At 40.6% G+C, this 25333-nt stretch overlaps 1 protein-coding gene across 1 annotated transcript in view; it reads right to left on the reverse strand.

Annotated features, from left to right (window-relative positions):
- The window catches only part of GLIS3 (GLIS family zinc finger 3), a 535482-nt gene extending 526178 nt beyond the window's left edge, over window positions 1–9304 (reverse strand). Inside the window, exon 1 of the mRNA XM_077475027.1 lies at window positions 8863–9304. The gene's annotated coding sequence lies outside the window, so the exon portion shown is untranslated. The remainder of the gene's footprint in view (window positions 1–8862) is intronic.
- Window positions 9305–25333: the final 16029 nt, after the last annotated feature.

The following is a 25333-nucleotide window of genomic DNA, read 5'->3' on the forward strand; positions in this document are numbered from 1 at the left end:
TGTAATGACATCGCCGTATAAGCGATCGTCATAACAACGGCCTGCTAAAAATCACTATCTAGCTTAAGGGGAAGGAAATGAAGAAAACCTTCTGCTTTGTTCATTGTTACATGATTAGGTCCCGCCGTGCAAGCCATCAGCATACCGGCCAGGATACTGATAACAGAACCTTATCCTTATTGCCTATCTAAAATACCTGTATGCCTACCCCATCACCTATATTAGTTTAAACAGGGCATATCATTACTATGATATAACAAATCCGGGGCATACTGCTGTAGATATTATGAGTCTACACTAAACCATATTACAATGTGTCAAAGTCACCTATGTGCAAACTATAAGTGATCAAAATTATCACTCACTGATCGACCAATAAGCACAAAATCCCAATTATCCAGTCTAGATGACAGAGGTGAGAAAAAATGAAAATGAAAATAAAATGATATGATGGAAAAAAATATATATAAAACAAATAAATAAAATTAAAAATAAAAAATAAAAAATAAATAAAGGTGAAAATAAAAATAAAAATAAAAATAAAAATAAAAATAAAAATAAATATAAAAATAAAAATAAAATTAAAATAAATAAAATAAAAAATGAATAAACGTCAAAATAAAATAAAATAAAGAAAATAAATAAACAGAACTGTGAAAATGAAATAAAAATAATGATGATACAAGTGGGAGAGAATAAAAATAAATAAAAATGAAAATAAAAACAAAATTGCTGAATATTGGAACCCATGCATTGGATGATAACAATACGCTCAAACTCAAATCCCAACTTTTCTATAATAAATAAAATCAATAATCACTAATAAAGCAGTTAATATCTAACTCTATGTTCAAACCAAAAGGACTCAAAGTATTTGTACGGAAAATCCATTCCGTTTCTCGCTTGGATATCTCCCGGACTAGGTTGCTGCCCTTCCAATCAGGAAAGATCCTATCCACTCCCCAAAACTTGAGTCCAGTTGGGTCCCTACCATGTTCACGTCTAAAATGTAGGGAAACACTATGTTCTTTATAACCGATGGAGATGTTATAAATATGTTCTGCTATCCTGGTGCATAGCTTTCTTTTAGTACGTCCTACATACATAAGCCCACACGGGCACTGAAGGACATATACTACATGCGTGGTAACACATGTAATGAATTGATCGATTTTGAAATTTTGTCCATTACCAGTAGAGGTGAACTGGACCAACCCTCTTAGATGATTACAAACTGATTTGCAAGCCCGGCAGTTGCGACAGGCATAAAAGCCAGCTCTATCCCAAAACATAAGTGGTTTAGAGACCACCTCGTTATCACTGCAAGTGACATTTTAAATGTGACATTTTGCTGTGCACATTGTGTACGTATGATTTTAAGCGCATGAGTGTTTTTAATGAATAAAGCTGTGTTGCACTATGGAATCTATATTTTATTGTTTTCTATATGTGGATCTGGGGCTGTGAATGAGAATTAAGTGAACTCTTATCGGTGAGAGAGCAGGGAGCCCGAGAGAGAGGAACCTATGGTGTTCTGATAAGACGATTTTCCGGAGGGACACTAGTGGGACTACTTCTACAGCCGTAGTGAAGTGCCTGTTAACCCTTTGGGTTCTGGTGAGTGAATTACCATAAGGGGTGTCACCGGCCGTCAGACCCTTCGCACACTGGTGTTTTCTTCTTCGGAGATGGATCTTCTTTTCTGAACTTTTTTCCAAAGTGTGATAGCTCAATTGAATATTGAGTCATATATGTTTGGAGATATTATGGACACTTGCTAGTGACTTTTTTTAGACACTGAATTATTATCCTCCATATATTTATTATATTTTATCCTCTATATATTTATTATATTTTATTTTTTGATTATTTTCCCTTTTTTGTTTTAGCGCTGTCAATATAGTATATGCGGGGTAATTAGGGTACGGATACGGTATACTATATATTTTTGTGATTTGTCCTTTTGTATGATAGCAGCTTGTTAGGGTGAGTTTTGACTTACTACATAGGGCGCTGGGATCATTGTTTGTCACTTTCAATATTTTGTGTGCACATTCCAGTGATACTAGTACTTGTTACATTGTTTTATTTACCCTGAGCGAACATGGAGGCAGTCAATTTTTTGAGGGATCGACAGATCGATTTAGAAACAGTTTTTTCCTTTGAAGGGGGGGAACTTGAGGATAATGATTACACCGAAACTTTGACAGCTCTGGCCAACACCCTGGAGAAACAAGTCCGTACATGGTGGGATATCTGTACGTTTGAACAATATCTCAAGGACAAATTAATAATGAGAAGTCTGAGGTGGGATGTGGCACCTCAAGACGGCCTTGATGATATTTGCTCTATGTCAGAGTGGCTTGATTTTTTTAATGGTGTTGGCTACAAATTGCAGCAATTAGTCTTAATACGTAAAAAGAAAAAAATGGTGATCCTGGAAAAAAGGATTGCAGATTTACAAGCATCACTCGAACCAATAAGGGGCAGTCCACAATGGGTTTCTTTTAATAATGATATTCAGAAGAAGTTAGAAAAGGTAGATAGAGAAACACAGAAAAAGAAAATAAAAAAAAAAAAAAAAAAAAAAAAAAAAAAAAAAAATTTAGGAGAGATTACAATGACTTCAGAAACCATACTATTTATAGCTGGCAAGAAGGTAATAGGCCACCAACACAAGAAGTGATTAATGAGGGTAGAGTAGGGATTCAATCATCATCAGGAACATCAAAGAATTCTGGGAATATCCCAAGGATGACTGATGAAGTCCTGCCAAAAAAATTAAACTTAGTAAGTAAAAAATCCCAGAAAAATCAGGGATACTACCAACCAAATAAGGGATATAGGGACCCTCGCCCGGTATATAATCAACAAGGGCCTTACCAGGTTGACACATACAACCGATTTACACCATTATTGAGATCATCCTCACCTCATAATACTCAGAGACCCCCTTTTTTAGGGAGAGGAGGGAGAGGTCAATGGAGAGGGAGATCAAGAGGGGGACGTCCATGGAGGGGTCGACCGCCGTACCCTCCAACCACTCAGAACACTCAGGAATGGAGGCAACCCCAAGATTGGGGAATGCCGTACAGCCCAATCAGGCAATTAAAAACCATCACAAAAGAGGCTGCAGAGCCGGTAAGCGCCTCAAGCAAAAAAAGACGCAGGGAGACGGAATGACAGGGATTTACAATCTGACCCAAGCAATTTTATCCCAGAAGGAGAAGAACATTTTGAACGCTGGTTTAAAATGCTCTGTTCGGCAGACTATGAACAAATTTAATGTCTATATTGACGTACACAAATATGTACGTAAGATTAATATTAAGAAATACATGCTTTCAAACAATAGCATGATAATGAATAATAGGAACAGTGAGACAATAGGCATTAATAGTGGACTCAGGAACAAGTCATTGTTTAATCCTTCATTACCTTCTAATCATCAGGTGGAGGTTTTTAAGCAATCAGTGCTCAGAGACTTGAATATCCTGCCTTTGAAGAAAAATCTCTGTCCCAAACACATTAAAGAAGGGATTAAAGCCCTAGAGGAGAGGAAGGATATAATAGTCCGACCAGCTGATAAAGGGGGAGGTGTGGTACTTCTTGACAAGCAGTTTTATCATACTCAGCTGATTAATATGCTGTCAGATCAAACAACGTATACACCATTAGTTAAAGATCCCACAAAGTCTTACCGTAAGGATTTGACGAATCTGGTGAATTATGGGTATTGTATGCGTGTTTTAACGAAGAAAGAACAATTGTTTCTGGTACCGAGTTATAACAGAATTCCTAACATCTATACACTACCCAAAATTCATAAAGATCAGAGTGACCCCCCGGCCAGACCAATTGTCAATGGAATTAACTCAGTGACTGCAAGGATTGGACAATATCTAGACCACTTCTTGCAGATGAGTGTAGTCACTACACGTTCCTATTTGAAAGATACCACTAGTTTTCTAAAATTACTACGGGAGGTTGAGTTCCCTGCAGAAGCTGAGATTTATCTGGTAACGGCGGATGTAGCCTCGCTCTACACTATTATACAACATGAGGACGCTCTGTTGGCTCTCAACTGGGCTTTTTCCCAGAGAGATGATTTGCCTTTTATCCAGAAGAAATTTTTGAGTATGTCTCTTGAGTTTTGCCTATCTCACAACTACTTTTGGTATAATGACAAATTCTATAACCAAAAGAAAGGGGTGGCGATGGGTTCAAAGTTCGCACCAAGTTTGGCTAATTTATTTATGAGCCAATGGGAGGATTTTCGCATCTTTGCAAATCGAAGAAGTGAACTATTATTTTATCAAAGGTATATTGATGATTTGTTTTTCATTTGGCAGGGCACTGAGGATTCCTTGATGAGCTTCTCCGATAGTTTAAATAATAATAACAACAATATTAAATTAGAGTTTAGTTGGAGTAAACAAACTATTAATTTTCTCGATGTAACAGTAATGAGAGAGAGGACTAACCTATCCACAAAGGTGTTTTTCAAACCCACGGACAGAAACAGTTTTATCCCCATTCATAGTGGTCATCACCCCCTTTGGTTAAGGGGGATTCCAAAGGGACAGTTTCTCCGTGTGAGGAGAAACTGTACTTCTGATGTTGATTACCTGACACAAGTGTCCCTAGTTAGAGACAAATTTGTTGAAAAGGGTTACCCAGCTGAGATTTTGGACCAAGAGTTACAACGGGTTCTTCGGGTTCCTCAGGAACAATGTTTACGACCCAAAGAAAATAAAACTGGAAACACACAGGAATGGAGTTTTATTAGTACTCTACATACTCAATATAAAGAGGTGGAGGGTATTATCCATAAATATTGGAATATTCTTAAATTGGATAAGACTCTCAGGGATGTCATTCCGGATAGACCTAGGTTTATATATAGGCGGAACTCCTCCTTTGGGGATAAATTAGTTAAAAAGGTTCTGGATCCTCCCTCTAAACCACTTATGTTTTGGGATAGAGCTGGCTTTTATGCCTGTCGCAACTGCCGGGCTTGCAAATCAGTTTGTAATCATCTAAGAGGGTTGGTCCAGTTCACCTCTACTGGTAATGGACAAAATTTCAAAATCGATCAATTCATTACATGTGTTACCACGCATGTAGTATATGTCCTTCAGTGCCCGTGTGGGCTTATGTATGTAGGACGTACTAAAAGAAAGCTATGCACCAGGATAGCAGAACATATTTATAACATCTCCATCGGTTATAAAGAACATAGTGTTTCCCTACATTTTAGACGTGAACATGGTAGGGACCCAACTGGACTCAAGTTTTGGGGAGTGGATAGGATCTTTCCTGATTGGAAGGGCAGCAACCTAGTCCGGGAGATATCCAAGCGAGAAACGGAATGGATTTTCCGTACAAATACTTTGAGTCCTTTTGGTTTGAACATAGAGTTAGATATTAACTGCTTTATTAGTGATTATTGATTTTATTTATTATAGAAAAGTTGGGATTTGAGTTTGAGCGTATTGTTATCATCCAATGCATGGGTTCCAATATTCAGCAATTTTGTTTTTATTTTCATTTTTATTTATTTTTATTCTCTCCCACTTGTATCATCATTATTTTTATTTCATTTTCACAGTTCTGTTTATTTATTTTCTTTATTTTATTTTATTTTGACGTTTATTCATTTTTTATTTTATTTATTTTAATTTTATTTTTATTTTTATATTTATTTTTATTTTTATTTTTATTTTTATTTTTATTTTTATTTTCACCTTTATTTATTTTTTATTTTTTATTTTTAATTTTATTTATTTGTTTTATATATATTTTTTTCCATCATATCATTTTATTTTCATTTTCATTTTTTCTCACCTCTGTCATCTAGACTGGATAATTGGGATTTTGTGCTTATTGGTCGATCAGTGAGTGATAATTTTGATCACTTATAGTTTGCACATAGGTGACTTTGACATATTGTAATATGGTTTAGTGTAGACTCATAATATCTACAGCAGTATGCCCCGGATTTGTTATATCATAGTAATGATATGCCCTGTTTAAACTAATATAGGTGATGGGGTAGGCATACAGGTATTTTAGATAGGCAATAAGGATAAGGTTCTGTTATCAGTATCCTGGCCGGTATGCTGATGGCTTGCACGGCGGGACCTAATCATGTAACAATGAACAAAGCAGAAGGTTTTCTTCATTTCCTTCCCCTTAAGCTAGATAGTGATTTTTAGCAGGCCGTTGTTATGACGATCGCTTATACGGCGATGTCATTACATTGTCACATCGAATGCGAGGAGAGGGGGCCGGACGTGGGCGTTATTTTGATCTGGCTTCCCGCCCCGCAAGGTATTTAAATGGACTAGCTGCGTTGCCTGGCCACGCCCACGGACGAAGACGTGATGACGAAACGCGTATGGGCGTGACCAGGCAGCTATACGTCACCAGAGCAGGCTATTCGGAGTGGTTACCCGGGACCCGCCGTGGAAGCTGAGGCAGTATTCGACCAAACGCGCTCAGGACTGCGGTGAGACCACCTCGTTATCACTGCAAGTGACATTTTAAATGTGACATTTTGCTGTGCACATTGTGTACGTATGATTTTAAGCGCATGAGTGTTTTTAATGAATAAAGCTGTGTTGCACTATGGAATCTATATTTTATTGTTTTCTATATGTGGATCTGGGGCTGTGAATGAGAATTAAGTGAACTCTTATCGGTGAGAGAGCAGGGAGCCCGAGAGAGAGGAACCTATGGTGTTCTGATAAGACGATTTTCCGGAGGGACACTAGTGGGACTACTTCTACAGCCGTAGTGAAGTGCCTGTTAACCCTTTGGGTTCTGGTGAGTGAATTACCATAAGGGGTGTCACCGGCCGTCAGACCCTTCGCACACTGGTGTTTTCTTCTTCGGAGATGGATCTTCTTTTCTGAACTTTTTTCCAAAGTGTGATAGCTCAATTGAATATTGAGTCATATATGTTTGGAGATATTATGGACACTTGCTAGTGACTTTTTTTAGACACTGAATTATTATCCTCCATATATTTATTATATTTTATCCTCTATATATTTATTATATTTTATTTTTTGATTATTTTCCCTTTTTTGTTTTAGCGCTGTCAATATAGTATATGCGGGGTAATTAGGGTACGGATACGGTATACTATATATTTTTGTGAATCATCTGTCATTGATCTGATTGTGGTAAATAAAATAAAGATAAAAGATAGATTGGCTGATATGGGTCACTACACTATACACATCATTAATGACTTGTTCAGCAATTATTTTTAATACTATAACTAATTGAAAAAGTTTTATTTTTTTAAAAGTCAAAATAATCAATAACATCAATCACCAATCATCTTTCACAGTTCTGAAAGTGGCAGATAAGGATCACTGCTATATTTAGATATATCTATATAAATATCTATCTATATATATCTATCTCTCTCTCTCTCTCTCTCTCTCTCTCTCTCTCTCTCTCTCTCTCTCTCTCTCTCTATATATATATATATATATATATATATATATATATATATATATATATATATACACATACAGAGGGAGAGAGATATTTATAGATCTATATATATAGAGAGAGAGAGGGAGAGAAGTATAATTAATTACTAATTACTTAAGCAAATATTTTTTAATACTGTAACAAAGTGAATACATTTCTCTCTCTCTCTCTCTCTCTCTCTCTCTCTCTCTCTCTCTCTCTATATATATATATATATATATATATATATATATATATATATATAAAAAATAAAAAAATAAATAAATATATATATATGTTATACACACACATATATATACACAGAACGAGAGATAGATAGATAGAATATCATTAATTACTAATTACTCAAGTCATTTTTTTTTATATCTATCTATATAGATAGATATATAGATGGATATATATATATATATAGATATACATATCATTAATTACTTAAATAAATATTTTTAATACTGTAACAAAGTGAATAAATAAATAAAAAAATCTAAATAATCAATAACAACAAACACCAATCACCTTTCTGAAGTGTTAACAAGGAAAAGATAAAAATAAAATTGGCTGCTATGGGTTAATACACTCTATATATCTCTAATGCCTTATTAAGTAAAAATGTTAAATATTATAATAAGGCGAATAAAAAAAAAAAGTAATCTATAACAACAACCCTCAATTATTTTTCATGGTCCTGAATATAAACAAGGTAAAGATAAAATCTGATTGGCTGCTATGGGCTACTAAACACTACTGTGCATTTTTTGATTTTAATAAATATATGGTAAACAATCAAAACGTGTTTTATTTTATGTTGTACTTTGGGCAATTTACCAGTTATATGGCAGTTTAACAACAAAATAAATGTAATGTCCATTTGTCAGGGTATTAGTAAGTTTTTGGATGGGTCAGTCCATGTGTGATGTAATTGGAAGCCTGTATAGTGCAGTTCTATAGGTGAAATCTATAAATCTATAGGTGAGACCCATAAATATATGGGTGAGATCCATAAACCTATGGGCGAGGTCAATAAATCTATAGGTGAAATTCATAAATCTACAGGTGAGATCCATAAATGTATGGGTGAAGTTCATAAGTCTATAGGTGAGATCCATAAATGCATGGGCGAAGTTCATAACTCTATGGGTGAAATCCACAAATCTATAGGTGAGATTCATAACTCTATAGGTGAGACCCATCATTTTATAGGTGAGATTCATAACGCTATAGGTGAGCTCCATAACTCTATAGGTGAGATCCATATTGGAGCCTGGCTGCTGGTTCCTTTAAATTGGGAGAATAATGTGTAGTTGAGAGTATATGAGTTTGTTAGACTTGGTTACTATAGTAGCATGTACTCACCAGGTAGAAGATACAACAGACATGTCCCCCATCAGACACATGGTGGTAGTGAGTGAATGATTTGAATGTCCACTCCAAGTGAAAAGTTTACAAATAAAGGAAAGTGCTGATCTCAGTCCCTGACCCCCCTGGTCCCGCACGTGTCCCCCCCACGAGAAAGTTACAGATTGATATCAGATTGGATGGCGCCCCCCTGACACTCTCAGTCTGTCCATTCACTGGCCGGGGGGCAGCCCACTCTCATAGTGCATTGTCCGCTCACTGTCCGCCTCTGTCACTGTTCAATGATAGCTCGTGGGATGACTGAACACTGTCTACTGCTCGCTCCGCTCCCAGCTCTGCTCCTGCTGCTGCTGCTGTGCCCCGGGCAGACACACCAATGACATTAGGGATAGAGGAGCCCGATGTTATAGCAAACAGCCGCATCCCCTGCCTCCTTCTAGATGTGTCCTTCCCCACAATGGCCACTAGGGTGCGCCGGGCATATCCATACTTCAGTACTTCAGTCAATGTGCTCCATCTCCTTAACCCTTCAATCACTGCCTGCTTTTGGCTTGCTATAGATTAAAAAAAAAAAAAAAATAATAATAATAAAAAAAAAAATATATATATATATATATATATATATATATATATATATATATATATACACACACACACACACACACACACACACACACACACACACACACACATATTATCTATCTATCTATCTATATACAGTGGTGTGAAAAAGTGTTTGCCCCCTTCCTCATTTCCTGTTCCTTTGCATGTTTGTCACACTTAAGTGTTTCGGAACATCAAACCAATTTAAACAATAGTCAAGGACAACACAAGTAAACACAAAATGCAATTTGTAAATGAAGGTGTTTATTATTAAAGGTGAAAAAAAATCCAAACCATCATGACCCTGTGTGAAAAAGTGATTGCCCCCTAAACCTAATAACTGGTTGGGCCACCCTTAGCAGCAACAACTGCAACCAAGCGTTTGCGATAACGTGCAATGAGGCTTTTACAGCGTCCTGGAGGAATTTTGGCCCACTCATCTTTGCAGAATTGTCCTAATTCAGTTACATTAGAGGGTTTTCGAGCATGAACGGCCTTTTTAAGGTCATACCACAACATCTCAATAGGATTCAGGTCAGGACTTTGGCTAGGCCACTCCAAAGTCTTCATTTTGTTTTTCTTCAGCCATTCGGTGGTGGACTTGCTGGTGTGTTTAGGATCATTGTCCTGCTGCAGAACCCAAGTTCGTTTCAGCTTGAGTACACAAACAGATGGTCGGACATTCTCCTTCAGGATCTCTTGGTAGACAGCAGAATTCATAGTTCCTTTTATCACGGCAAGTCTTCAGGTCCTGAAGCAGCAAAACAGCCCCAGACCATCACACTACCACCACCATATTTTACTGTTGGTGTAATGTTCTTTTTATGAAATGCAGTGTTCCTTCTACGCCAGATATACTTGGACACACACCTTCCAAAGTGTTCCACTTTTGTCTCATCGGTCCACAGAATGTTGTCCCAAAAGTCTTGGGGATCATCAAGATGTGTTATGGAGAAATTGAGACGAGCTTTGATGTTCTTTTTGCTCAGCAGTGGTTTTCTCCTTGGAACTCTGCCATGCAGGCCATTTTTGCCCAGTCTTTTCCTGATGGTGGAGGCATGAACGCTGACCTTAACTGAGGCAAGTGAGGCCTGCAGTTCCTTGGACGTTGTTGTGGGGTCTTTTGTGACCTCTTGGATGAATCGTCGCTGCGCTCTTGGGGTAATTTTGGGCGGCCGGCCACTCCTGGGAAGGTTCACCACTGTTCCATGTCTTCGCCATTTGTGGATAATGGCTCTCATTGTGGTTTGCTGGATTCCCAAAGCTTTGGAAATGGCTTTATAACCCTTTCCAGACTGATAGATCTCAATTACTTTCTTTCTCAATTGTTCCTGAATTTCTTTGGGTCTCGGCATGATGTGTAGCTTTTAAGGATCTTCTGGTGGACCTTACTGTGTCAAGCAGCTCCTATTTAAGTGATGCCTTGATTGTGAACAGGTGTGGCAATAATCAGGCCTGGGTGTGGCTATAGAAATTGAACTCAGGTGTGGACAACCACAGTTATAGTATGTTTTAACAAGGGGGGCAATCACTTTTTCACTCAGGGCCATGATGGTTTTGATTTTTTTTCACCTTTCATAATAAACACCTTCATTTACAAATTGCATTTTGTGTTTACTTGTGTTGTCCTTGACTATTGTATAAATTGGTTTGATGTTCCGAAACACTTAAGTGTGACAAACATGCAAAGGAACAGGAAATGAGGAAGGGGGCAAACACTTTTTCACACCACTGTATATATATATATATATATATATATATATATACATATATATATAATTATATAGAAATAAAAATAAAGAGACTGAAGAGATCACTTGTACTGACATTTTGTTCACATTAGCATTATATAAGTGTAACACAGTTAGTAATCCTTCTTCTAGAAACATTATATATACAGTAGGTTGTATTATCAAGCGCTATGCTGCAGGAAACACTGTATCTTGAAATAACAAAATAAACTTTTATTTTATTTTATACTGGTATTTATACAGTGCTTTGGTTACATTTTGTTCTTAACTTTATTTTGTAATTTTCTTGTAAAAAAGAAAAGAATTAAACTACTGCATAGTTGCCAACATTGTAAAAAAAAAAAAATTATAGGGACACGTTCCTTGTCTGTGGGCTGTCTTATTATAATTAGGGGTGGGCATTCATTTGTAGGTGTGGCGCAGTGGGGAAAGAAAAATTGTCATGGTTTAAGCAAAATATTGGGCGTGGCTTAAAGGGGACGTGACTCAAAGGGGGTATGGTTAGAGTCTGAGATGAACAAGGGAGGGAGGGAGAAATAAAGGGAGAAAGAGAGAGTCTTTCCTTACATCGGGTGCCCCCAGTGGAGTCCCTCCATACATCAGGTGTCCCCAGCAGAGTCCCTCCTTACATCAGGTGTCCCCAGCGGCGTCCCTCCTTACATCAGGCATCCCCAGCGGAGTCCCTCCTTACATCAGGTATCCCCCCATTGGAGGCCCCCTTACATCAGGTATCCCCCCATTGGAGCCCCCCTTACATCAAGTATCCCCCCATTGGAGCCCCCTTACATCAGGTATCCCCCATTGGAGCCCCACTTACATCAGGTGTCCCCCCATTGGCGCCCCCTTACATCAGGTATCCTCCCATTGGAGCCCCCTTACATCTGATATCCCCCATTAGAGCCCCCCTTACATCAGGTTCCCCCCATTGGAGCCTTTCTTACATCAGGTATCCCTACCATTGGAGCCCCCATACATCAAATATCCCCCCATTTGAGCCCCCCTTACATCAGGTATCTCCCCATTGGAGCCCTTCTTACATCAGGTACCCCCCCCCCCCCATTGGAGCCCTTCTTACATCAGGTATCCCAGCAGCAGTGTCTCCGCCGCCATTATAGAGATGCAGAAGTAACAGAGGCCAATGGGAGAACAAAATAGAGGCGGAGGCGGCTGGGTGGCTATAATAGAAATTGAGCTGTACCACCGCCCAGCTCAATTTCTATTGTAGCCACCCCGCCGGCTCCGCTTCTTGTTTGTTCTCGCCATTACTTCTTCTGATCTTCTGTAAAAAGGACTTCTAGCGGCTGCGGCGGCGAAAAATTCAGGACAGTTGGCAAGTATGCTATTGTGTATTTTCCAATTTTCAGCTTTCAGCGCTGACGCATTTTGAATGACAATTGCGCGGGCATACAACACTGTACCCAAATTAAATTTTTATCATTTTTTTCCCAACAAATAGAGCTTTCTTTTGGTGGTATTTAATCACAGCTGGGGTTTTTATTTTTTGCTAAACAAACAAAAAAAGATGGAAAATTGGGGGGAAAAAACATGTTTAATACCCTGTTTCCCCGAAAATTAGACAGTGTCTTATATTCATTTTTGCTCCAAAAGATGCGCTAGGTCTTATTTTTAGGGGATGTCTTATTTTTCCATGAAGAAGAATATGATACACATTTATTGTTGAACAAAAAAAAAGGAAATTTATTACTTGTATACGATACGGTAGTAGTTGTCATCACAAACCAGCATAACCAGACAAAAGGTGAATCCTACGGTATCAAGAATTTCTTGTTACTACCTTTACCAGACTTCCCCCCACCCCTTTATCAGACATTTCTTCCCTCCCCCACCTCAGTCACCCCTGTGTGTCTGTGCCGGCAAATTCCACACAATGTGCCCGACTCCTGCCCTGCACGACTCACTGTCTAATTGTGAGTCAGTCATACTCCGTTAGGGCAAAGCGAGCAGCAGGCGGCAGAAGGCGGCAGCTTGTCCTGGCGGCGGCGTAGGCTCTCTGATTTAAAGTGACCTTGCACTGCCTGAACAGCTCTGGCTGCACTGCGGCCAATCAGTGAGCTGGGCGGCGGCGCCCGCCGCTATGGTCCAGAGGAGTCGAATGCTTTACGGTAGATTCGGGGGCCTTATATTCTGGGGTAGCCTTATTATCAGGGAGGCCTTATATTACAGCGAGAGGCAAAACTGGAGGTAGGTCTTATTTTCGGGGGATGCCTTATATTACAGTGAGAGGCAAAACTGGAAGTAGGTCTTATTTTCGGAGGGATGCCTTATATTACAGTGAGAGGCAAAACTTCAAGTAGGTCTTCTTTTCGGGGGGATACCTTATATTACAGCGAGAGGCAAAACTGGAGGTAGGTCTTATTTTCTGGGGGAATGCCTTATATTACAGTGAGAGGCAAAACTGGAAGTAGATCTTATTTTTGGGGGATGTATTACTTTCGGGGAAATTTTGCAAACAGGTAATTTTTCTCCTTCACTGATATGCGCTGATGAGGCGGCACTGGTGGGCACTGATAGGCTGCACTGATGGGCACTGATAGGCACAGTTAAGGCGGCACAGATAGGCACAGATAAGGTGGCACTGATGGGGACAGATAAGGTGGTACTGATGGGCACAGATAAGGTGGCACTGATGGCCTCAAATAAGATTGCACTGATGGGCCCTGATGGGTGGCACAGATGGGTGGCATGGATGAGTGGCACTGATGGGTGACACTGATGGGCACTGATAGGTACCACTGATAGATGACACTGATGGGCACTAATAGGTGGCCCTGATAGGTGGCACTGATGGACACTGATGGGCGGCACTGATGGGCACTGGTAGGTGACACTGTTGGGCACTGATAGGTGGCACTGATGTGCAGCACTGTTGTTGAGGCACTGATTGTGGATACTGATAGGTGGCACTGTGGGCACTGATGGGTGGCACTGTGGGTACTGATGGGTGGCGCTGGTGGGTACTGATAGGTGGCACTGTTGCCTATTGTTAGGTGGCACTGGCAGGAGGCACAGGTGGGCACTGATGAGCTGGTGGCAGCTCGCCGTGATCAGGATTGATGTCCCTCTCACGGCCGCCGGTGATCGGCTTTTTTTTTCTCCTCATGCTGTCAGCACAAGGAGAAAAAATAGCCAATTAACAGCTTGGTTGACATCACATGATCAGCTGTCATTATCATATATGGTGGCCCAAAAGGTCTACACCTTTTGGGTCGGATTTCAATACGATGTATTCAGTGACACAGATCTCTGAGGCTGGGTTCACATCATTGTGAATTGGATTTGGGTTCTCTGCATCCAATTCGCAATAGCAGGAGATTGTGACCGGCTCTCTATGAAGCCGATTCACATACCTTCGCTGCGGCTCTAGTGCAAATTTGCACAGGAGCCCTGTGCATCTTTTGGTCTGTTTCAGGTTCAAATTCAGACAAAAATTCGGGTTGAAATTGGACCTGAAACGGTGAACCAGGATTCGCTGGACACCTGCTGTGAGCCGCATTCGAAGATTATGTGAATCCAGCCTAAAGCATGCTTTGTTTGTAAAGATTAAGCTTGACCTTTCCAAATTTACCAAACAAGAAATGTAAAATATCTTTTTGACAGCTAGGATAACAGTACCAAAAATCTGAGAAAAATATCTATACCCTTAGATTTTGTTAAACATAAATTGGCCTCTTGCTGCCCACATAATGCATATATGTGAAGGCAAAGAGGGTGGGTTTCAACACCAATAGGCTGTACATGATCGGCCAAGGTTTCTGTGCTGAGATTGTGCCTATGCAGAGGGTGCTGAGCGGGGCTTTATTGCCGGGTGCTTCCAGCACATGCTACAAATGATTCCCAATGTTGTACAGATATGCATTAATGTCTTTACATTAAAATAAATGAGTCAAGTGTATTGCCTGGAGAATACTGCTTAAGGAATTTGACTGCTCTCCTATGGTCTCAGATAGACTGGCTGCCCCGTCTTTCTTCAGCATTATTTTTGAGGCTGCTACTGAAGGGCAAATACAGCTGGAAAAAAAGATTTTTCAGGGAAACGGTCTTCTAAGGCTGTATGCCTTGAGTATCCTAGGACCCCTGCATTTGTTCAAGATCTGCAATAAATTATTATTTTTATTATTATTATAATACAGGATTTATATAGCGCCAACAGTTTACGCAGTGCTTTACAATATAAAAGGAAGACAGTACAGTTACAATACAAAAAAATACAAGAGGGTTAAGAGGGCCCTGCTCTTAAGAGCTTACAATCTAATAGGGAGGGACAAGTGGTACAAAAGGTTGTAACTGTGGGCAATGAGCTGATGTAAGTGATAAATCTTCAAAAGACACTCCTAGATCGGGTCTGAGCTTGTCTGTTTGTTTTTAGGACTGAAAACCGCTTTTGAAACACCTGCTAATCGCCGCCATTACTTATTATTATATTATAAATAAATAAAAATTAGAACTGCTTCAGAGGTTGCCCTGAGAAAGGGACCCAGCTACGCATCTTCTGGAGCTGCATTGCTCTGAGGGACCTATGGCAGAAAGTAACCTCTAAGGTAGCGGAGATCACAGGTGCCCCAACTACACTTACCCACCAGATGTGCTTATTCTTTGCTGACATACCTGGATCCACCACCCCCCCCCCCCCACCGACCCCGACCCCGACCCCGACCCCGACCCCGACCCCGACCCCGACCAAAAATTATCTCACACACTCTTTAGTGCGGTCCCCTGGTCTATAGCCTTGTTTTGGTGTTCCCCCGGGGTCCCCTGGGATCAGGTCCTTAAACGAATGGCAGCTATCCAACTCATGGAGAAAGTCTTTCAAACTATCATGGATACCATGCACATTTATGATCTGAAATGGAAGTCCTGGGCACCATGAGCACACTTATACCTCTTTGATCGTATCACTAGAGCACCTATAAATGAGGAAGTATTACCGACTGCCATTCCCATCTTGATTTCCCGTAAACTATTATGTTTTTTATCTCAACCTTTAAGATTTTCCTTTCCTTTTAGTTCTATGGTTTGTTAATATTTTTTCTAATATTTTTGACGCTGAAGTATCATGTTAATGTGGTGGAGCCCACATTGTCCTCAGTTTACCTTAGGTCTCTCTATTCATGGCAGTCTCCCCACAAAATCCTATTAATGTAACATTATAAAAGGAAACAGACCACAATAGCTCTAGTTTGCAAGCCGATTTCCTAACCTGGATATATGAACTCTGTAATGTCTGGCTTTACACTCGGTTACATGTTCTATGTTGTCATATTCACTGTAAATTATCCTTACCTCTTTTTCTCAATAAAAAAACTTTGTATTAAAAAAAAAAAAAAATTCCAGTGTATATATCCCATAGTTTGTAGATGGCTATAACATTTGTGTAAACCAATTAATATACGCTTAATGGGATTTTTTTATGTAGCAGAATACATATTGGCCTAAATTTATGAAGAAATTGGATTTTTACATTTTTCTTTTGGTGATGCTTTAATAGCAGAAATTAAAAAGAATTGTTTATTTTTCAGAATTTTCAGTCTTTTTTCATTAATAGCGCATTTATAGTGCAAAAAAAAAAAATCCAGAGGTGACCAAATACCAACAGAAGAAAGCTATACTTGTGGGGAAAAAAATTATATAAATTGTATTTGGGTACAGCGTTGCAATTGTGAGTTAAAGTAACGCAGTGCCAAAAAGCAAAAAATGGCCTGGTCATGAAGGGGGATACGACTTCCGGAGGTCAAGTGGTTAAGAGATGGGCACATTGTATAGAAGGATCCTCTTTTTTTTTTAATCAATTTTATGCTATAGAAATCAGTTATTTTCTATGGAATTGCTAACTTGCCAATTATACAGCAATTTATCATTTAGAGGCTCGGCGACTGAGTTTGTGCAGGATTTCATATCAGCGACAAGTGCGGCAGTGGCAACTGCTGTGCATTCACCTCTATGGCTTAGATGAATCATAGTATAAAGAGTGATTTGTAGCAGCGAGCACTAATGTAATGACATAGTACAAGTTTGTCCTGTACCTGTGAAAAATCGCATGTAAATTCTACAACCATTATGTCGCCATACAAATCGCTGGCATTAGCAATTTGCAGTGATGAAGAATCGCTGCTAAAAAAAAAAAAATACCCATCTGACATGGCGCTAAAGGGCATCTCGTCAGTGGCTTGCACTGCACAAATTTTTACATTCGCAGCGCCACCTAGACCTCAGCCGAATATAAGAAAAGAGCATGCACATCTAAAAGGATGCCGAAGATGCTGATTCATGTCACATTAGCTGTGACCAAGGAAAGGGGGTATGGAGGCACTACAGGTCACCAAGTCAATGATTGGCATTAAAACTGCTCAGGGAGACTTTCTCCCTTCACTTCTGCTATGTCATGGCAAATAATAAAGAGCTGTTACTGGAGATTTTATTACCCTGTCTGAAGGTTTACACTGAATGCAGGCAGGGTTTCAGAAGTACAAGTTTTTCTTTCATTTTCCCCTGAGGCTAGAATTAGTTAACAAATTAAGTGATTGCATCATGGGAAATAAGACGTCACTTTCGAGGAATAAAATGACACATTTTACATTGACTCATTCACTGCCATCTGAATGTATGATGTATAACTGGAGATGACTTCTTCTGACTAAGCTCCCAGCCTGAGAAACTCCATGTACTTAGCATAAGTCTACACACAGGAAGGCCATTACAATGCTTCATCCTGCAAATAGTCATTGGCATTTGCTATATTAGACTAGGCTCACCACTGAGATTCTTCAAGAGTTTCTGAAACATTTTTATGCACGTTTGCACATACCTTTTTTTTTAGACTTGAGTGTTTTTAATTTAGCCAATGGAATATTAGTTACTAGGAGGCGTGGAAAGAAAGTGCGCACTCCCATTCAAGTTTAAAGGGATAAAAAGTTTGTTTCAACACGGGGGAAGCCTTGAAATAAATTTACGGTCTCAGGGAACCCCTGCTAAAAAGGACTATATCTACAGCTCATGACACATTAGTGTGATGGTCAGTGGGTAGAATGCTCCTTACATTTGTGGTCATTGGGAAGATAGCTAAAAATAACAATGTTATCAGTGGGAACTTATCTGAGAGGCAGAAACTGCTCATTGCGCAAGGAACCCCTAGCAACCTCTGGAGGAACCCTAGGGTTCCATGGGACCCAGGATGAGAAACCCTGTCCTAGAGGTTTACCCTATTCTTCTCCCCTCTTTCTTTTCCTCTCTCTCTCTTCTTTCCCTTTCCTTGTCACTTTTCCTCTAACTTATCTTCCTCTTGTTCATTCTTATACCAACTTCAGCTCAGTATTTGCAATGAGTCATGCCCTTCCTTATACACACTATATATGACTTCTCATACTTATTTATTACAACCCTGTCTTTTACACCACCCATATTACATATATATATAGCATCCATCAGGTGACTTTTACTCTAAGTGACATCATTGATACCATTGCCTGTAATGTCTTATGATTTTTTCCCCTTTTATATCTTTATATATGCCCATGAATATTGTCTTGGGGTCTTTCTTGTATCATATCCCATATACATTTACCTCTATCAATTATGTTCTTGAGACTGTCTTCACTATGATTGTACTATCACCTTAAAGCGGAGCTCCACCCAAAAGGGAAGTGGCCACCCAGCTGTGAAGCCGCAAGCTGTCAGGGGTTGTCAGGGGCCATGAGCATAAAAAAACATGATCGACTTCGAGGGTCATAGCTCAGCGACCAGGGGCCACAGAGACCCCAAATGGATCGGTAGCTGAAGTCCTACCCCACCACTGGTCAAAATTTGGGGCTCCTATCATCTATGGTTCCGGAGATACGGGGCTCTTTGCACAGCCTGTCAGAAGCTACATACAGAGCGGCCACTTTAAATACTAGCTGGAACACACTGCAGCAGACTGAGAGGATGAGCTCACAGTGCCTCTCCTCACTTCTTGTCAGAGGAACTGAGCTCAATGGACAGCTTGGAGTACCAATGGTAAATTGGCCCAAACTGTCCAATAAAAATGCTGCCGTGAAGGCTGGCCTCTCACTGCAGTGTCATAGAAGGGGGCATGTGTCTAAAAGACAAATACTCCCTTCCAGCCCAGCCCTCTTAACTAGAAGGAAAAACGTGTTTATGGGTATAAGATTTACCCACAATCCCATGTTTTTCTCACTCAGTTAACCGGTTCCCGACCAGCGCACGACGATGTACGTCGACAGAATGGCACGGGCAGGCATATCGGCGTACAGGTACGTCCAATCTTCAATGCCGCCCTGCCACCAGGAGCGTGCCGCCGCCGGCGGCGCGCTCCCACGCTGGTCGGGACCCCCGTGAGTCCGGTCGTGGGACCCGCGGACTCGATTGCCGCGGGCATACCCGTGATCGTCTTACGGGACGGCTGAATGGAGGAAATGCCCCACAATGTCGCAGTCACAATAAAAATCGCTGATCGCCGCCATTACTAGTAAAAAAAAAAATAATAAAAAATTATTAATAAAAATGCTATAAAACTATCCCTATTTTGTAAACGCTATAACTTTTGCGCAAACCAATCAATAATTGCTTATTGAGATTTTTTTTACCAAAAATATGTAGAAGAATACGTATCGGCCTAAACAGAGGGAAAAAAATGTTTTTTTATATATTTTTGGGGGATATTTATTATAACAAAAAGTTAAATACAATGCGTTTTTTTCAAAATTGGCACTCTATTTTTGTTTATAGCGCAAAAAATAAAAACCGCAGGGGTGATCAAATACCACCAAAAGAAAGCTCTATTTGTGGGAAAAAAAGGACGTCAATTTTGTTTGGGAGCCATGTCGCACGACCGCGCAATTGTCAGTTAAAGCGACGCAGTGCTGAATCGCAAAAAGTGGTCTGGTCTTTGACCAGCAAAATGGTCCGGTCTGTAAGTGGTTAAGAGGGAGAATAAGAATCTGCTGCTGCTGAAAAGGTACAAGCTAAATCATATATTATTATGCTATATGTTATAAGATAATAATTTATTATTTATCTATTTACTGTGAAATTACTGGTTTGAAGTTATAACTTCAGTAATTTGTCTGTTAAGCCACCTGCTTGAGTACAGTTTTTGAAAATATATTAAATTACCTTTAAAATAATATATAATAATTATTTGCATATTACTTACTTATGGTAATTAACACCTTGGCACCCAAGCTAATTCGGACACTTCTCTCCTACATTTAAAAGTCTAGTAATTTTTTTGCTAGAAAATTACTCAGAACCGCCCACACATTATATATGTTTTAGCAGACACCCCAGGGAATAAAATGGTGGTCAGTGCAACTTTTTATGTTACACGGCATTTGTGCAGCAAATATTTCAAACACATTTTTTTTGGAAGGAAACTGTTTCATGAATGAATGAAAATAAAAAAGTTAGCCCGATTTTTTTTCTATACTATGAAAGATGATGTTGCGGCAAGTAAACAGATACCTAAAATATCACGCTTTGACCACTTGACAACTGGGCACTTAAACCCCCCTCGTGACCAGACCAATTTTCAGCTTTCAGTGCTCTCCCAATTTGAATGACAATTACTCAGTCATGCAATACTGTAACCAAAGGATTTTTTTTGTCCTTTTTTTAATACAAATAGAGCTTTCTTTTGGTGGTATTTGATCACCTCTGGAGCTTTTATTTATTTGAACTATAAATGAAAATAGACCGAAAATTTTGAAAAAAAAACAAATTTTTCTTAGTTTCTGTGATAAAATGTAGCAAATTATTAATTTTTCTTCATAAATTTTGGCCCCAATTTATACTGCTACATATCTTTGGTAAAAAATAACCAAAATCAGTGGATATTATTTGGTCTGTGTGAAAGTTATAGAGCCTACAAGTTGTGGTGCAAATCATAAAAAATGTATCACACCTGAAGTACTGGTGGCATTTCTTGCGACCCAAACAAGCCAGGAATGTACAAATACCCCACAAATGACCCCTTTTTTGAAAGTAGACACTCCAAGGTATTTAGTAAGATGCGTAGTGAGGTGTTTGATATTGTCATTTTTTTCCCACAATTCTTTGCAAAATTAAGATTTTTTTTTTGTTCCACAAAATTGTCATTGTAATAGGTTATTTTTCTCACATGGCATGTGTATACCACAAATGATGCCCCAAAATACATTCTGCTACTCCTCCTAAGTATGGCAATACCACATGTGTGGGACTTTTTCACAGCCTGGCCACATAGAGAGGGCCAATATGCAGAGTGCACCATCAGGTGTTCTAGGAGCATAAATGACACATCTAACTTGTTGACTACCTATTACACTTGTGAAGGCCCTGGAGCACCAGGACAATGGAAACGCCCACAAAATGACCCCATTTTGGAAAGCTAACACCCCAACGTATAATCTATGAGGCATAATGAGTCTTTTGAATGGTTCATTTTTTTTCCAGAAGTTTTTGGAAAATCTGGAAAAAAATGAAAACGCATTTTTTTTCTACACAAAGTTGTCCATTTATAAGATATTTCCAACACATAGCATGCACATAGCAAAAATTACACCCTAAAATACATTCTGCTACTCCTCCTGAGTACAGCGATACCACATGTGTGAGACTATTATACAGCCGGGCCACATACAGAGGCCCAACATTGAAATAGCACTTTCAAGGGTTTTAGGAGCATCAATTACACATCTCATTTCTCAACCACCTATTACACTTTTGAAGGCCCTGGAGCACCAGGACAATAGAAACGGACACAAAATGACCCCATTTTGGAAAGCAAACACAATTATCCAGGCAACAGGCAGGAACACTTTCCATAGTCGGTACAAGCAGGGATACAGTCCAGGGTCAGTGCAGGCAGAAATTGTCAGCAGTCGCAAAATATTGGTCCTGGTAGTAGGCAGGAACATGGTCCGTCCATGTGGTGTGATCAGTTCATGCGACAGGCAGAGGCATGATGGCATAGGTCCTACAAGCAGCAGGCAAAAGTAGGGCCTCATTCAGGACAGAATGGGGATAGGGGCAGAGGCTTCTCCCACCCAAATCTCTTTGAACTCTTTTCGAGTCTCCAGACCCTAATCTACGAATGAGAAAACAAAAAAAAAGTTTTTTTCATCCAGAAAAACAATTCTGGAGACCCTCACATATGTGAGACCCCTGTGTTATGAATCCCACTAGTCCAGTGGCAGGGTACAAGATCAGTCCAAGAGGCAAGCAAAAAGGATGGTCAAACAGTCCAGGGTCAGTTCCAGATCAGGCAGAGGTATGCACAGAATCGGTAGGCAGAAGCGTGGTCGAATAACAAGTTAGGGTCAGTTCGAGATCAGGCAGAAGTATGAACAGAATTGGTAGGCAGAAGTGTGGTCGAATAACAAGCCAGGGTCAGTTCCAGATCAGGCAGAGGTATAAACAGAATCGGTAGGCAGAAGCGTGGCCGAATAACAAGCCAGGGTCAGTTACAGAGCAAGTAAAGGCATAAGGGGTGTGAAGGTAAATGGCAGGAAGTGAGGGTTATGTTTACCATACTTCACTTATAATGTAGTGAAGTATTGTAAGGGCGGAAACAGACAATTATGCAGAGGCCTGGTTGGGAAGGACATTGGGGACAATAAAAAGTGGTGTCTCTTCTCACTCCTCCTTTGGTGCACACCTGGCATTTTTTCTGCAGTTTTTGGCCTGTTGGTCTGGGAGGGATTTTTTCAGGAAAGTGTTATTCGGAGAGTCTACTAATCACATCAGATCGAATGGTTTCTGGTGGGCTGTTTGGGAATGCAAGGACAGTGGTAATTTCCTCTTGGTAGGCAAGGAAGGATCTGGGTCGTTCAGTGGATTTGTGATAAATAACATAGCTGTTGTATATGGCCAAATTAAATAAATAAATGGAAACTTTTTTATACCACTGGTATGTTCGGCATGTGGCAAGGTAGGGTTTGAGCATCTGGTCGTTGAAGTTGACACCCCCCATGAACATATTGTATTCGTGGATACATGTTGGCTTTTGAACTCGGCCATCCCTCCTGTTGATCTCCACTAAGGTATTATTGTGAATCAATGAAAGAACGTACACATCCCTTCTGTCCCTCCACTTCACAGCAAGAATTTCCTCATTCCGTAAGCTCGCTGTCTCCCCTCTTCTTAGCTTCTTGTTGATGAGGCTTTGAGGAAAGCCCTTTCAGTTCTTCCTTTACGGTGCCACATGCTGGAGTGTTCTTTCTGTGAAGGTTGCAGAACAGGGGTAAACTTGTATAAAAGTTGTCCATATACAGATGGTAGCCTTTCTCCAGGAGTGGATTTATGAGTTCCCAAACAACTTTCCCACTCGATCCAATGTATTCTGGGCAATTGGGGGGATGTAGCTGGGGGTCCTTCCCTTTGTATACCTTGAAGGCATAGGTATACCCTGTAGCGTGATCGCACAATTTGTACATCTTCACCCCATAGTGTTTTATGCCCAGCCTGCCAGTAAATTTGACAAGGAACTCATCCACGCAAATGTGTTGGTCTGGGGTAAACAACTGGGGGAAGATATCAGAAAAATAGTTGAGTAGTGTCCGAATTTTATAAAGCTTGTCAAAATTTGGGTCATTTCGGGGAGGGCACTGGGTATTATCATTGTAGTGTAGGAATCTCATAATCATGAGGTATCTGGTCCTGGGCATTTCTGAGGAAAAGATGGGCATGTGGTGGATGTGGAGGGTAGACCAATACGAACGTAAAACATTTTTTTTGCTTAGTCACATACAGAATGTGAGGCCCAAATTTTTTTTAAACTTCCCCACTGTTAGGGCTCTCCACTCGTAGGGACGGGCATAATAGGACGTTGGGTTGCTTGCTATAAATTGTTGGGCATATAGGTTGCACTGGACCACAACTGATGCAAGCAGGACCTCAGTAAGAATAAGATTGAAAAAATCGATTGGTGAAAAAATTTCTGTGCCCACCTGGACTGCTGGCTGGGCAGTGAAAGGGAGAATGATAGCTTCTCCTGAATTGGGAGGAAGCCATAAGGGGTTCTGAAGGGAATAGGGAAGTCTGGCATGGGACCTAACCCTTTGGGACTGAGCTGACACCCAACTGGTACGTGGCCTTTGCCGAGATACTGCGGTGCTGGTGGATGGCTTTGGGGTGCTTGTGGATGGCATTGCGGTGCTGGTGAATGGCACTGCCTCCTCACCAGTACGCCTTTGTCTGGCGGGCGGACTCTCATCTTCCTCCTCTGAGGCTGTCTGTGTTCCATTGGTTAGGATAGGCTCGTAGTCCACGTCAGACTCACAATCCTAAAATGAGGAATCCGAAAGCGGAGAGCACCCCGTTGCTATGACAGGTGACACTGATGTGGCAGGTGACACTGACAGGTGGCACTGATGTGGCAGGTGACACTGACAGGTTACACTGATGTGGCAGGTGACACTGACAGGTGACACTGATGTGGCAGGTGACACTGATGTGGCAGATGACACTGACAGGTGACACTAATGTGGCAGGTGATACTGATACATGACACTGATGTGGAAGGTGACACTGTTAGGTGGCACGGATAAGTGGCACTGATGACACGTGACACTGGCAGATGGCATTGGTGACCGATGCACTGATGACACGTGGCACTGATGTGGCACTGATGACACGTGGCACTGATGACACGTGACACTGGCAGATGGCACTGGTGACAGATGGCACTGATGACACGTGGCACTGATGACACGTGGCACTGATGTGGCACTGATGAAATGTGGCACTCATGTGGCAGGTGACACTGACAGGTGGCACTGATGTGGCAGGTGGCACTGACAGATGGCACTGATGACAGATGGCGCTGAGATGGCACTCAGGGTGGCACTGATAACAGATGGCACTGAGATGGCACTGATAGATGGCACTGGTAGCAGATGGCACTGTGACACTAACAGTGGTGAGCACTGTGACACTGTATGGGCACTGTATGGGCACTGTGTGGGCACTAAACTCTGCCTCACTTAGCATGACCACTGAACTCTGTCTCACTTAGCGCTGACCTCTGAATTCTGCCTCACTTAGCATGACCACTGAACTCTGCCTCACTTAGCGCTGACCTCTGAACTCTGCCTCACTTAGCACTGCCCTCTGAACTCTGC

Source organism: Lithobates pipiens, unplaced genomic scaffold (genome assembly GCF_037356315.1).
Source record: "Lithobates pipiens isolate NorthernLeopardFrog02 unplaced genomic scaffold, aLitPip1_a1.2 Scaffold_13, whole genome shotgun sequence".
Lineage (NCBI taxonomy): Eukaryota > Metazoa > Chordata > Amphibia > Anura > Ranidae > Lithobates > Lithobates pipiens.